The sequence below is a fragment of the Panthera tigris genome, chromosome E1, assembly GCF_018350195.1.
Source record: "Panthera tigris isolate Pti1 chromosome E1, P.tigris_Pti1_mat1.1, whole genome shotgun sequence".
In the NCBI taxonomy this organism is placed as follows: Eukaryota; Metazoa; Chordata; class Mammalia; order Carnivora; family Felidae; genus Panthera; species Panthera tigris.
The window spans coordinates 26,777,777-26,793,395 of NC_056673.1; the positions used below are offsets into that span (position 1 = coordinate 26,777,777).

The 15,619-nt window shown below is 38.3% G+C and overlaps 1 long non-coding RNA gene across 1 annotated transcript; it reads right to left on the reverse strand.

Moving 5' to 3' along the window:
- Window positions 1-1,583: 1,583 nt before the first annotated feature.
- Window positions 1,584-15,610, reverse strand: LOC122233593. The gene is made up of 3 exons (XR_006211225.1): window positions 15,138-15,610; window positions 14,246-14,293; window positions 1,584-1,737 (listed from the first exon to the last, which is right to left on the reverse strand). It is a non-coding gene; the product is annotated as an uncharacterized LOC122233593 (long non-coding RNA).
- Between the last annotated feature and the right edge of the window lie 9 nt (window positions 15,611-15,619).

The window sequence follows — 15,619 nt, forward strand, 5'->3', positions numbered from 1 at the left end:
CACGCAGGCACCCCAAGAGTCATGTTTTTAAATTTTTGAAAATTATACTCTAGCAAGAATTTGTGTAGGAAATAAACTAGATAAGCAGGGGAAAAAAGAGTTATATGGGGCCTAGTAACAGAAATAAGATAGATAGCAAAGGAGGGCCACTATGCAGTTAACAAATATCTATTTGGTTCTAAAATGATGAAATGGTGACTGAGAATTTATTAGTAAGAATTTATGTGTGCCTATATGAGCAGACTATGTAGGTGCCCCCTTTTCAAAAGTAATTTCTAAAGCTGCAAGGTTCATAAAGAAATAGCAACTTACCTACAAAGGAAGGCTAGACAAATGGGGAAACCAGTAGACTTTAATAATATGGGAGCCTAGGGAAAAAAGATTCCAGGTGAGAACAATCCATAGTGTAGAATGCTACAAAAATGTCAAGTAAGATGAGATCTGAAAAGTGTCCATTCATTCATATGTTCAATAAATATTTACTGAGTTCTTAGTTTATGCTAAGAACTGTACTAGTCATGGGGATACAGTAATAAAACCCAAATAGTCCTTATTGGCATTGAGTATAGTAGAAGAGACAGATATTAAATAGCTAATTTAAGAAATAAGTATTCAGAGATTCCAGTACCAGCCAAGGAATAGTCCACTAACACCTGTCTCCACTGCTGATTATAACTAAACACTCTGGATGAAACACAAAAGCCACTACCTGAGCATTCTGAAAAGGTAAACAAGAGCAGTATTGGGGACAAGAATCAAATTGGAAGAGGGGTCCATATGAGAGAGAGTTTCACGTGTGTGTGTGTGTGTGTGTGTGTGTGTGTCGGGAATGGGGGTGGCTGGAGAGAGAATTTTACAGGCGGGTGGGTGCCCAGAGAGGCTGTGGCAGCTACAACTCCTAAAAAAAAACCTGTCTTTATAGACAGAGAAACAGAAAATGGGTCCCTGGATTTTAAAGAGTTGTGGGGAAGAAATCCCCATTTTTCCCTCTTGCTGTGGCACGGGCAAGTAAAACTCCTAGAGAATAAAACCCATCATTCCAGCTATAGGACAGAGGCAGGAGGCTGAAGAGAATCTCACAGAGGAGAGAGCTGGAGAAGGGTTCTCTTAGTTCTGTGCACAAATCAGAATATATCCAGAGCTCACTTCTGAAGTACACATACACAGAGCACCCCAAAGCAGCATAGTAAACTCCTTGAGAACTGAATGGCAATATAAAGCAAAGCACAAGTCCAAGACTAGCCCCTGAGTAGTACAAATGTAGGACAGATCTAAAAGAACACTGCATAGGCCTTGGAAACTGTCCTAACATTAGAATCCATAAGGGAAAAAAAGTCAAAATAGACTTTGCAGTCTCAATCCAACCAAGATAACTGACTGCTGAAGACAACAATAAAAATCAATATTCTTCAGAGGATTTTAATAGGATCCAGAGTATCAGGTTTTAATTGGCCATCATCCATGAGTTGGTTAAAAAATGAAATACAGAGATTGTTATCATTCATTGTTTAATTCTTCCACCACTGCTAAGAAAACAGTATACAAATCAGCCCACCTAGCTGATTTTTATCTTCCAGATCAGAGTGGTGGTTTTCCAAACAGAATGTTGTCCATTTACTTTACAACTACCATCCATGAACCAAGGAGATATTTGTTGGTCAGCTGAGAGATGTTTATTGGGCACAATCCAAGTGATGACAGAATCTGGCAGCTCTTCACACAGTTTCAAAGTCAGGCCTAGGGGAAAAGAGGCCCCCTACTTGTGAATACATCATCCTTGCATTCCACAGGTAGCATGACCCTGAATAGACCATTTCCAGTTTATTATGGAACTGTTCTGGGCACTGCCTTCCCCAGTATAGTGTTTTTCCAACATCAACCAAGACATCAAAGGCATTTTAGGTTTCAAGATTATTTTATGTCTTTAGTCACAAGGGCAGTGTTTTGGTTTTTTTCTCTTGAGAGAGTGAGAGAGCACACGTACATGCATGAAGTGGGGTGGGGGGGCAGAGGGATAGAGAAAAAGGATCTCAAGCAGGCTCCACACGCAACATAGAGCCTGATATGGGGCTCGATCCCACGACTGTGAGACCATGACCTGAGCCAAAATCAAGAGCTGGATGCTCAAGCATCTGAGCCACCCAGACACCCCACAATGGCCATTTTAATTAATGTCTGATAGTAACCTACTAATTGCCCTTCAAATGGAAATTCATCAGACCAAAGTCCCAATAGTCAGTGCTAAGAGGTGCTCCTAGGCTTTTGTGATAAGCCCCACTGAATGCTCCACATACAGTTACTGCGCAAAGAATTTGTCCATATCAGCACTCCAGCTTCTACTTTATATTGTTTGGATTCATGCAAACATTAATTTTCATTTAGCATGTCCAATTAATATTGCTTGAAGGGCAGATTTATATGCCTTCTATTTTATAATAATAGGTAGCTGAAATATTCCCCAATCAGATATGATATTCATCCCCATAATGCAATCAGGTAGAGGCACAATCACTTCACATAAGGTCTGTTGAAACATCAATTCTCCTCCAAACTTTCACCTTAATCCCATCAGCCTTTACATTCTTAGCTGTAGCTTCCATTCAGATTTCATTAACACGTTCTGGTTTTATAACATGAACTATGGAAGGTGTTCCCCAGTCATACCTAATATTCATTCCTATAAAACATTCAGATAGAGGAGACACAATTTCTTTACATAAAGCCTGCTTCAACATTCTAATTTTTATAATCCCATCAACTCTTATGTATTTTCTCAATCTGACTGTAGTCCAAGTTAGGGCTTCATAAACATGTTTCCATAGCACAGTGCATGGAGCTCTGTTGCAAAGGAGTACCAGAAATTTCTCTATTCCCTGATCACGTTACCCACACAAGTTCATATGGCCTCAGGGGTCGGGCCAGAGGATTTGGGCCCCTAGAGTTAAATCTTCACCCTGATTAATACAGCTAACCATCACCCCAAGCAATTCTGGGTAGGGTTTTTCATTGTAATCTATACCTTCTAGCTTTTTAAGTTCCTCCAAACTGAGGTAAATGAAGCAGACTTGTTTGGGGCCTTTCAACATTGAGGGACTAATAGGGAATCCCACTGGTCCACCCAACTTTGATAGTGCTGTATCAACACCTTTGTTTCAACATCATCAGTGTCCACCACACTCCTCCCTTTTCTCAATAACCATCCATAAACTTCCACTCTGCTGAGACAAGTCCCCTGACTCTCCCCTCTGTCTTTCCCTGCTTTTCTTGTTAATTACTTTAAAGATCTTGTTTTCAGTAAAACTTACACTGGGAAGCTCATACAGCAAATCTGATAGGACTTTTCATCATGTTGTTTGATTTTTGCAACAGTAAAGTTACATGGAGTGCCCCTACAACAGAGGCCTCCCTAATCACAGCATCTACCATAACTTGAGTAATGAGCATATTCATCAAGTGAATATACCAGTCATCATAGATCCAGTCCCACATGGCTTGCATACAAAGCACATCAGCTGCTTCATTTGGGATTGGTTCCACTTGGCAATTATAGGAGGAGTTAGACAGTCCCCCGCTTTCTCAGACAAACACACTTCACAGTGGCTTTTAACCAGTCCACCAGGATGAATGTTCCCTTGGGAATAACCACCTGTGTGTCTGAATCATGTATAGCCATCTGTGATTGTTTAACAGTGAGCTTTGGGTCCTGTACCAGCCCAAACAAACTCTTCCACTCAGCAGTATTTAAAACCAAAGATACTTCTCCTAATTTAGTTACTCTTACAATCCATTTGAGTAAAGGTTCTTCAGAAAGCTGATGATACTGACCTACAAAATGAGACAAGTCCTACACTATACCCACTGTTCTCAGTAGTTTCTTGGTTTTGCCTTCCCCCCATGTTGACTACCTTGTTGGCAACCAGAGGTATTAGAGGCAATTTCTTTTGTTCTGGCATATTTTTTCCCTTTGTGGGCAGCTCTGAGGCTAGTGGACGAAGCTCACACCAATCAAAATCTGAGCTTGGTCTAGCATCAAAGCCTAACCACACTTTCTTTCACTTTAGATATTACAGATAACAATAACCAAGGGATTGTACAGTTAATATGTTTCTTATTATTTTGCATTTCCTTACATATCCACAGTAAGCCAACTCTACAGGGGTTGGGTCTACCATCATTTCTAAATTCCAATGGTAATTTTTACCTTTAGTAACTGATTGCAGTGCAGCTGCAGTTTCATACCATGGGTAATTAGGTAGCCATCCTGGGATCAGAGGTTCCTCATCCCCATCCTTTCATCCTTTCTCTTCATACACCACATGTTTCCTTGAGCCAAGGGCCATTTTAGCAAATCTCATTTCTCTAACACCAACTAAAGGAAAAACTGTTTCTCTGCCCACAGAACACTTCTGACACCAAGTGTATGAAGATTTTTTTTTTTAAGCACATCACCTAATTTTCCAACTCTGGATAACTACTGGGTATCCTATAACTTAATGTCAGACTCCACAGACTTAAGGACTCAGTCCCATAAGACTACCCTCAATTCAGATGCCAGTCACAAGTAATGAGTGAGTCCCCAAGGGGCCCAGATTTTTGTCTGACTTGGCTACAAAGTTAAGGGGGCCTATAATCATCCCCTCAGAATTAGGAATTTGCTTGAATGGCTTACAAAACTCAAGGACAGATTTACTTATGTCTACCAGTTTTTTATAAAGGATGTTATAATGAATACAAGCAGCCAGATGAGGAGGTAAACAGGGTGAAATCTAAAAAGGTCCCATGTGTAGGAGCATCTGCTCCCATGGGATTGGGATACACCACCTCCCTGGCAAGTGGATGTGTACAGCAACCCGGAAGCTCTCCTTGTAGTTTAGGGATTTTTATGGAGGCTCCATCATGTATGAATGAATCAGGTATGATTCAATGTTACCTCAGTCTCCATCTTCTCTTCCCTTTCCTGAGGATGGAGGGTAGGACTGAAAGGACTAAACTAATCATGGCTTGGTATTCCTGATGACCAGCCCCAATCCTGAAACTATCCAGGAGCTAACCAAGAGTCACCTCATTAGAACAAAGGATGCTCCTACCACCCAGGAAATTCCAAAGGGTTTAAACCTCTGTGTAAGATATTCCTATCATTCCCATCGGTCAGGAAATTAAAATGGTTTTAGAAGCTCTATCAGGAACCAGGGGCAGAAACCAAATATATATTTGTTATTATATCACATTGTTATTATCATTATGCTCTGTAAGATAGAAGTGGACATGCTTAAAAATGGAAAGACAGAAGTTCTCAGCAGAGAAAAAGAAATTATGGAAAAGAAACCAATAGAAATTATAAAACTGAGAAATATATCAAAATAAAAAACTTCACTGGATAAGATCAATAATAGGATAAAGGTGATAGAGGAACTTGAAGATAGACCAACAGAAACTATCTAGTCTGAAGAATAGAGGGGGGAAGAAGGATTGAAAAGAAAATGAAGACAGCCTCTGGGTCCTGTGGGACAATATCACACTGTCTAACATTCATTCACTGGAGTTCCAGAAAGGGGCATTAGTTTCTATGTAAAGGTACATTGGAGGTATATTACTTTCCCGTTGATGCTATATCAAATTACCACAAACTATGTGCCTTGAAACAACAGAAACCATTTTCTCACTGTTCTGGAAGCCAGAAGTCTGAAATTAAGGTGTCAGAAGGGCTGCAATTCCTCTGGAGGCTCTAGGAGAGAATCCATTCTTTGCCCACTTCTAGCTTCTGGTAGCTATCAGCATTCCTTAGCTTTTGTGGTCATTTCTCCCTCTACTCCATCTTCACACTGCCCTCTCCTTTTTGTGTTACCTCCTTTGCTTCTCTCTTATAAGGACACTTGTGATGGCATTTAGGGCCCACTTAAAAAATCCAACGTAACTGCCTTATCTCAAAAATCCCTAACTTAATTACATTAGCAAAGACCCACTTTCCAAATAAAGTAATATTTTAAGTTCTAGGATTAAGTCTTGATGTCCTTTGGTAGCCATTAGTCAACCTACTGTAGGAGAGATTGGAGCACACAAAAAAAATGTTGTTGAAGACATAATTACCAAAAACTCCACAAAATTTGGTAAAAGATGTAAATTTACAGATCCACTGAGATTCTTGAATCTGAGTGAATCTCAAACAGGATAAACTCACAAAAAACCACTCCCAAAGACATCATTATAAAATTGCTGGATATACAAATACTGAGTCATTGCGTTGTACACCTGAAACTAACAATAATGTCGTATGTCAATTATACCTCAATTAAACAACAACAAAAATTGCTAGAAACTCAAGATAAAGAAAAAAATCTTGAGACCAGCTAGAGGAAAATAAGACATAACATACAAAGGAACAAAGATTTGAATGACTATGGGTTTCTCATTAGAAACCTTGGAGAGTAAAAACAATGAGGTATCTGTAAAATGCTGAAACTATCTAACCAAAATTAGTTACCAACCAAAGTATCTTTCATTAATGAAAGTAACAACATTATAAGAATGAGGAAAACTAAGAGAATACATTTCCAGGAGCCCTGCACTAATAGAAATAGAAGTTCTTCAAGATAAAGGGAAATGATACCCTTTTGATTCCCTAAGATTCCCTTAAGAAGAAAACTTAGAACTTTAGGAATGAAAGAAAAGCAAAATAAATCTAAATAGGTAGATAAATATAAAAGGCTATTTTTTCACTAAATTTCTCTAAAATTTGTATGACTATTATAAGCAAAAATTATAACATCATTTGATGTAGTTTTCAAATGACAGAAATGCAATCAACATGATAATCAGAAGGGAGGAAAACAAAGGCACCTATACGGATATAAGATTCTGACATTTTACTTGAAGTAAACTGTGAAAGGTTAGGGATGTATAGTATAATCATTAAAAGAACCATTAAAAACAATTATCTCCAAAAACATATACAAATGGTTAACATAAGCATATGAAAAGATGCTCAACATCATTAATCGTTATGGAAATGCAAATCAAACCATAATGATTACATGTCAACTATATTTCAATAAAGCTGTATAAAAGAAAACAACAATGAGATATCACCTCACATCTAACAAAATGGCTACTATTTTAAAAAGGAAGGAGGGAAGAAATGAAGGGAAAAAATAACAGGTGTGGTGAAGATGTAGAGAAATTAAAATTCTGGTATACTGTTGGAGATAATGTAAAATAGTGTAGTTACTAAGGAAAACAGTATGGCAGTTCCTCAAAAAATTAAAAATTGATATAATAATTCCACTTCTGGGGTATATCCAAAATAACTGAAAGCTGAATCTCAAAGAGATAGTTGTATACCCATATTTATGGCAGATTATTCAAAATAGCCTAAAGGTGGAAGGAACCAAGTGTCCATCAGCAGATGAATGAATAAACAAAATGTAGTACACAAAGTGGATTATTATTCAGCCTTAAAAAGGAAGTAAATTCTAATACCTGCTACAACATAAAGGAACTATGAGGATATTATGCCAAGTGAAATAAGCCAGTCACAAAGACAAATACTGTATAAATCCATTTGTATGATGTATCTAGAGGAGTCAAATTCATAGGAACAGAACATAGAATGGTGTTTGCCAGAGCTTGGGAAGAAGGAAAATGGGGAGTTATTACTTAATGGGTTTCAGTTTCACAAGATGCATAAGTTCTGAGGAATGGTTGCACAACAGTGTGAATATACTTAACAATACTGAACTATACACCTAAAAATAGTTAATAGTTAAATAGTTAAAAATAGTAAACTTTATGTTATGTGTATTTTACCACAACTAAAAATTAGAAAATGAAAAAGTGTTTCTAAACAGATAACCAGGGGCACCTGGGTGGCTCAGTTGGTTGGGTGGCTGATTTCAGCTCAGGTCATGATGTTGTAGCTCATGAGTTTGAGCCCCATGTTGGGCTCTGTGCTGAGAGCTCAGAGCCTGGAGCCTGCTTCAGATTCTGTGTCTCCCTCTCTCTCTGCCCCTCCCCTGCTCACACTCTCTCTCTCTCTCTCTCTCTCTCTCAAAAATAAATAAACATTAAAAAAATTTTTTTAAACAAATAACCAAAAAACTAATAGACAAATTATAATGGAATACTAAAAGTATCCACACAATCTAAAAGAAGGCAGAAAAGGTGAAAGAGAAAAATTAAAAAGAAGACACAAACAGAAAACAATTAATAAAAGGGTAACCTAAGTCCAACAGCATCAATTATTACACTAAATGTAAATAGTCGAAACATACCAATTAAAAGAAAAAGTTGTCAGAATGAGGTTTTTTTTTTTTTTTTTTTAAGATTCAACTAAAATAAAATAAGCAACCTATTGATAGATTAGGAGTAAAAGGATGGGAAAAACACTAGTCAAAAGAAGTGGAGCTGCTACGTATCACCATGGATAAAGAGGGATATTATACAATGTTAAACAATGTTAAAAGGATCAATTTGCCAAGAGGACATAAGAATTGTAAGTGTGAAAAAAAATTGTAATTGTGTATGGACCTAAAAATACATCTTCAGGGGCACCTGGGTGGCTCAGTCGGTTAAGCGTCCGACTTCGGCTCAAGTCATGATCTCACAGTCTGTGAGTTTGAGCCCCGTGTCAGGCTCTGTGCTGATAGCTCAGAGCCTGGATCCTGCTTCGGATTCTGTGTCTCCCTCTCGCTCTGAGCCTCCCCTATTCATGCTCTGTCTCTGTCTCAAAAATAAATAAATGTTACAAAAATTATAAAAATATATATCTTCAAAATACATGAAGCAAAAACTAAAGAGTTGGAAAGATAAACAGACAAATTTATTATTATACTTGGAGACTTCAATGTTTCTTTCTTTTTTTTTGAGAGAGAGACATAGGGGATGCAAGTAAGCAGAGAGAAAGAGGGAGAGAGAGGGGGAGAGAGAGAGAGAGAGAGAGAGAGAGAGAGAGAGAGAGAAGTGGGGCTCACCTGAAGCGGGGCTCATGTTTATATGAAGCAGGGTTCATGCTCACCCAAAGAAGGACCCATGCTCACCCAAAGTGGGGCCCATGCTCATCTGAAGCAGGGCATGAGCTCACCTGAAGTGGGACTAGAGCTCACCCAACGTGGGACTTGAACTCATGGACTGTGAGATCATGACCTGAGCCCAAGTCAGATGCTTAACTGAGCCACCCAGGTGCCGGAGACTTCTCTCAGCAATGGACAGAATAAGTAGACAGAAAGTCAGCAAAGATTGAGAAGACCTGAACAACACCATCAACCACCTTGACCTAAAACATTTGTAGAACACTCTACCTTAACAAGAGCAGAAGATATATTCTTTTCAAGTGTACCTGGAGCATTTACCAAGACATATGATATTCTAGGGGTGCCTCGCTGACTTGATTGGCACAGCATGTGACTCTTGATCTTGGGGTTCCAGCCCCATGTTGGGTGTAGAGATTACTTAAAAATAAAATATTTTTTAAAAGACATATCATATTCTAGGTCATAATACAAAATTTAAAGAATTGAAATCATAGAAAGTACATTCACTGAATATATCAGAATTAAATGAGAAACAAATAACAGAAAGATATCTAGAAAAGTCACAAATATTTGAAAATTAACACACTTCTAGTAACCCATGGGTCAAAGACGACAACACAGGGAAATTAGAAAATATTTTGAACTGAATTCAGATAAAAATACAACATATCAAAATTTATGAGCTTCAGCCAAAGCAGTGCTTAGAAGGAAATGCATAAAATTACATGCTCATGTCAAAAAATAAGATCCCGGCCAACAAGCACATGAAAAGATGCTCAACGTCGCTCCTCATCAGGGAAACACAAATCAAAACCACACTCAGATATCACCTCACGCCAGTCATAGTGGCCAAAATGAACAAATCAGGAGACTATAGATGCTGGCGAGGATGTGGAGAAACGGGAACCCTCTTGCACTGTTGGTGGGAATGCAAATTGGTGCAGCCACTCTGGAAAGCAGTGTGGAGGTTCCTCAGAAAATTAAAAATAGACCTACCCTATGACCCAGCAATAGCACTGCAAGGAATTTACCCAAGGGATACAGGAGTACTGATGCATAGGGGCACTTGTACCCCAATGTTTATAGCAGCACTCTCAACAATAGCCAAATTATGGAAAGAGCCTAAATGTCCATCAACTGATGAATGGATAAAGAAATTGTGGTTTATATACACAATGGAGTACTACATGGCAATGAGAAAGAATGAAATATGGCCCTTTGTAGCAACGTGGATGGAACTGGAGAGTGTGATGCTAAGTGAAATAAGCCATACAGAGAAAGACAGATACCATATGTTTTCACTCTTATGTGGATCCTGAGAAACTTAACAGAAACCCATGGAGGAGGGGAAGGAAAAAAAAAAAAAAAAAAAGAGGTTAGAGTGGGAGAGAGCCAAAGCATAAGAGACTCTTAAAAACTAAGAACAAACTGAGGGTTGATGGGGGGTGGGAGGGAGGGGAGGGTGGGTGATAGGTACTGAGGAGGGCACCTTTTGGGATGAGCACTGGGTGTTGTATGGAAACCAATTTGAGATCCCAAATCAATGATCTAAACTTTTACCTTTAGAGGGGTGCCTAACTGGCTAAGTCAATAGAACATGAGGCTCTTAATCTCAGGGTCACGAATTCAAGCCCCACATTGGGCAGAAAGCCTACTTAAAAACAAACAAACAAACTTCTACCTTTAGAAACCATATAAAGAGTAAATACAAAACAGATGAGAAATAATAAAGAGCAGAAATCAGTAAAGTTCAAAATAGGAAAACAACAGAGAAAAAGAAGTAATACCAAAATAAAACAAATTTTATTGAAAATACTAACAAAATCTAGAAACTTCTAGCTATACTGACCAAAAAAAAAAAAAAAAAACCAAAAAAACAAGACACAAATTACCAAAATTAGGAATGAAAGGGTAACATCATCACAGACACTACAGATATTTAAGAGAATATTACACAATTCATCCATAGGCACAAATTGCCAAAGCTCACTTAGGAAGAAATACATAACCTGAATAATCCTGTAAATATTAAAGCAATTAAATCTGTAATTTAAAACTTCTCTATAAAGAAAATTATATGCCAAGTGGCTTCACCATCAATCTACCAAATCATAGTGTAAGAAATAATACTAAATCTATACAACCTTTTCTGAAAACAGGAAAAGGGGAAACATTTCCAATTCAGAAACACATCCCTGTTACCAAAGCCAGATAAACACATTATAAGAAAGGCAATACCTCCCATAAACATAGATGCAAAAATCCACCACAAAATATTAGTTTAAAAAAATGCAACATGTGAAAAAGATAATATACTACAACCTAATGTGTTTTATTCTGGAAATGCAAGGCTGAGTCAACATTTAAAAATTAACTGACATAATTCATCATATTAACAGACTAAAGAAGAAAAACTGATTTCTCAATAAAGGCAGGAAAAGCATTTGGCAGAATTCAACATCTATTCATGATAAAAACTTAGTAATCTAAGAAAAGAAGGGAACTTCCCTAACTACAAAAAAAAAACAAACAAAACAAAAAACTATAGGTAACACTTAATAGTAAAAGACTATTTTTCCTGTTTTCTCCCTAAAATCAGGAACAGGACTAGGACATCTACTCTCACCATTCCTATTCAACATGTAATGGCAGTTCAAACCAATACAATAAGAAATAAAAAGCATACAGATTAGAAAGTTAGAAGCTGTATCTGGTAATAGACAACAATGTCTAAGTACAGAATATTAAGGAATCTACAAAGAAAGCTCCCAAAACTAATAAATGAGAATTGGTCAATGTCATTCAAAGCCACAGCTTTTACTCCAAAGTTATGATCTCCAGATCTTTATATCACAGTCAATGGATATCTTCACCTGTATATTCCAAGAACTCCTAAGATTCTATTTCCACAACTGAATTTATTGTTATCCCTCCCAAAACTTGTCTTTAAAAATACATATTTCTCATTACCTTTGGTAATACCACCAATTTACTTGTTCTAATATTCATAGCTTTCCAATATTGATTTATCCACCCACTCAAGCTACAAAGGAGAGATTCATCTTAGATGACTTCTTATCCAATCCACATCTACGTGGTCGTTTAGGGTATCAGTTAACTTTTGTTATGAAACAAACTGCTCCAAATCTGAGGGCTAAAAGTAAATATTTATTATGTCCTGTGATTCTGTGGGTTGACTAGCTGATTCTTCTGGTCTGAACCATCTTAGTTGGGGCTGGACAGTCTAGGATGGCCTCACACATATGTTTGGGGCCTCAAATGGGAAGGTTGAGATAGGTGGGACACTTGGGGCCTCTCTCCAAGTGGTCCTTCATCTTCTAGGAAGCGAAACTGATTTGATTACATGGTGGCAGAAGGGTCGTCAACAATAAAACGGCAAGTCCCAAATGTGCAAACATCCTTCAAGTCCCTGCTAAATTACAACTGCTATTATCCCAATGGCCACAGCAAGTCACATGAGTTAGTCAGTCTGGGAGGGGACTACCCAAGAGTATGGAATAGGTGGGCATGAACAATTGGCTTGAGAAGGAGGGCATAACTGCAACAATTTACACTTAATCCTATTGATTCTATGATTCTATCTTCTTTTAACCCCTCCAATCTCATGAATCCCATTTTACTGAGGAGTTTAAGAGCTTCTCATCTCCTACTTCCAACTATTCGGAATAATCTCCTGAGCTTGTATTGCTATAAATGATCAGCATGTGAATTTTTCAGAAAATGCAAATCTTGTCACAAAACTCTACTATTTCAGGGTGCCTGGGTGGCTCAGTTGGTTAAGTGTCTGTCTTCGGCTCGGGTCATGATCTTGAGGTCTGTGGGTTCGAGCCCCATGTCGGGCTCTGTGCTGGCAGCTCGAAGCCTGGAGCTTGCTTCAGATTCTGTGTCTCCCTCTGTCTCTGACCCTTCCAGACTCATGCTCTGTCTCTCTCTCTAAACACAAATAAAAACAAAAAACAAACAAAAAACATAAAAAACCTCTGCTGCTTAAAACTCAATAGTTTTCCTTTTGCCATTAGAATAAACTATGGAATGAATTCCTAAACGAGATCCACAAAATCTTACTTACTCTTACTATTAAAATGTTACTTACTCTTACTATTCCCTCATATGCACCCTACTCTTTCAGAAACAAAAAACTAAGTCCTTCAAAGGGCCATAGTATTTCAATAACATGCCTTTCCACCTAATGTTGTTTCTATCTGGAATGTCCTGTTACTGCTTGTATCTTACCAAATTTCAACACATTCTTCAAGATTCATCTCAAACACCACAAATTTAATGAAGCAGGTCCTGCCTGACAAAGTTAAATGCTCCATTTCTTGCTTCCACTGCATCTCCTACAACCTTCAATTATAGTGTTTATTCCAGTACACTATAATTATTTGTTTAGAGTCTTGTTTACCTACTTACTTCACTGTGGGAGAGGGACTATACCTTTTAAAATATCTCTCTCTCCAACATTTAGAACAATTATTGACATTTAGTAAGTACTCATTAAATGCTGTTTAATTAATTCATTTCCAACATTCTAGATGCTAGTGGAAAGAAAATTTATGAGATAAGTCTTTCATTGTCAAATATTGTCATCAATTCAGTACTCTTCTTCAAACGTTACTTTTCAGTGAAGTTGTTTGAGTAGAATGTAGTTCCAAGTATACTAAACTTTCAATCTGTACTAATACATCTGTAATGTGTTATGAATATGTTAAAATGAGAATTTAACAGTGGGGTGTATAAATGTACTAAATTTAAAATGTACCTAATGTACTAAAACTATCAATGTACTAAAACAGATTGATGCCACATTGTAGCTATAGCTGGATTAAGTAAGACTGACTCTCTTTCTCTTTCCCTAAATTATCATACATTTTAAAGTTTAAAGTAAAAATATCCATGTTGTATTGTTGCTGGAATGAGAGAATATATACACAGATAAGTCTCCTTGAAAAATTCACTGCAGTCCAGAACCTGGCCCTCAGCCTTTGCTACAGTCCTAGTATTTGTGTCCTTTGCAAAATTCATACATTGAAATCCTAACACCCAATGTGATGGTATTAGGAGGTGAAGGTAGGTGATTACGTCATGAGGGCAGAGCTCTTACGAATGAGATTCCAAAGAGCTCCTTCCACCCTTCCACCATATGAGGACACAGCAAAAAGACTAGGAAACAGATACTGAAGGAAACAAGTACTTACCAGACACCAAATCTGCCAGAACCTTGCTGGACTTCGTAGGCTCCTGAACTGTGAGAAATAAATTTGTTGTTTATAGCTTTGCAGCTCAAATGGGCTAAGACAGCCTTACTGACCCAGAAACCTAATTTGTCAGGAAGACTTTTGTTTAAAACACACACACACACACACACACACACACACACACACACACACACACACACAACCCAGTATCTTAATCAACAGTAAGAAGCAGATCTAATGCCAATGGCAGGGGAGGGGGGGGGGGAGGGGGAGTACAGAGTGCCTCTCTAACCAAGGCAAATAGTTTGGTGATAGAACTAATCTGATTTATGTTACAGCCTCAAAGTGCATAATTGAGGTTAAACACTGGACTCAGTTGTATTCTGATACAGGAAAAAATAAAGTGCAAAGAAGCTCATGATTAAGGAGCCTCAGAAAGTACAAACCACTAAACTAACTTGGGCAAAGTTGTGAATGATTTTAAATCAGGTAGTGACCAATAAAAAGACAAAGTACCACTTTTTCCACTAGATGGTCAACTCATAACATATATATGTGCACATTTATTGTCTCTTGTAGTGAGGAAAGAAAAGCCCTTGCCAAGTAAGTTCAGTGCACATGGTATGGAATATTTAATTTCGAGACTGGAGAAAGACTATTATTTACTTGACGTCAATTTCTATAAATTAAAGGTAAAACGCTTTCGGTTCAGAATGTAAAGGCTTTTGATCGCTGTGAGGAGATGGGGGAGATTCACGGAATACATTTAATATCATTTTGGCCAGGGCTCAAGAGGTGGGCTTTTCCGTTTCTTTTGTTTTGTTTAAGCTTTTTCTTAAAAAAACTTTTCATTTTAGAACTTATAGCGAAAATAGCAGAGTTCCTATTATACCTCATACAAGACCGTTTTTAAATCTCCCACTTCCACCGCCAAATCTCTTTCCGACTTCTTTGCTTCTCTGCTCGGATTTTGGCAGAGCCTAGTTCACACAGTGCAACTTTAGGATAGTAACGAAAACCCAGTTCACTTAAAACTTCACCGCCCAGCCACAACTCTGTTAGGGCTTAAGCTCGCCAAACCCGAAAGCTCTCGCTCCGCCCCGCTATTCTAGAGACGCCCGAGCCCCTTGCAGACGTGGCTCCTCCAACTCAGGTCCCAGGAGACGAGCGCGAAGCGGACCAGGGGGGTGGCCTGCCTCCAGAGGGGAGGCGCCCAGGACCCCACGGGACGAGCTGGGGCCGGCCTAGGGCAACCACCAACGTCAGGCCTCTCCTCCGAGAGCAGGTTCCCGAAGCCAAAACATGTTTAATCTCAAAACGTCCAGATCTCTGAGGCATGTGGCGGATTACACAGAAACACGCACACAGGTGACG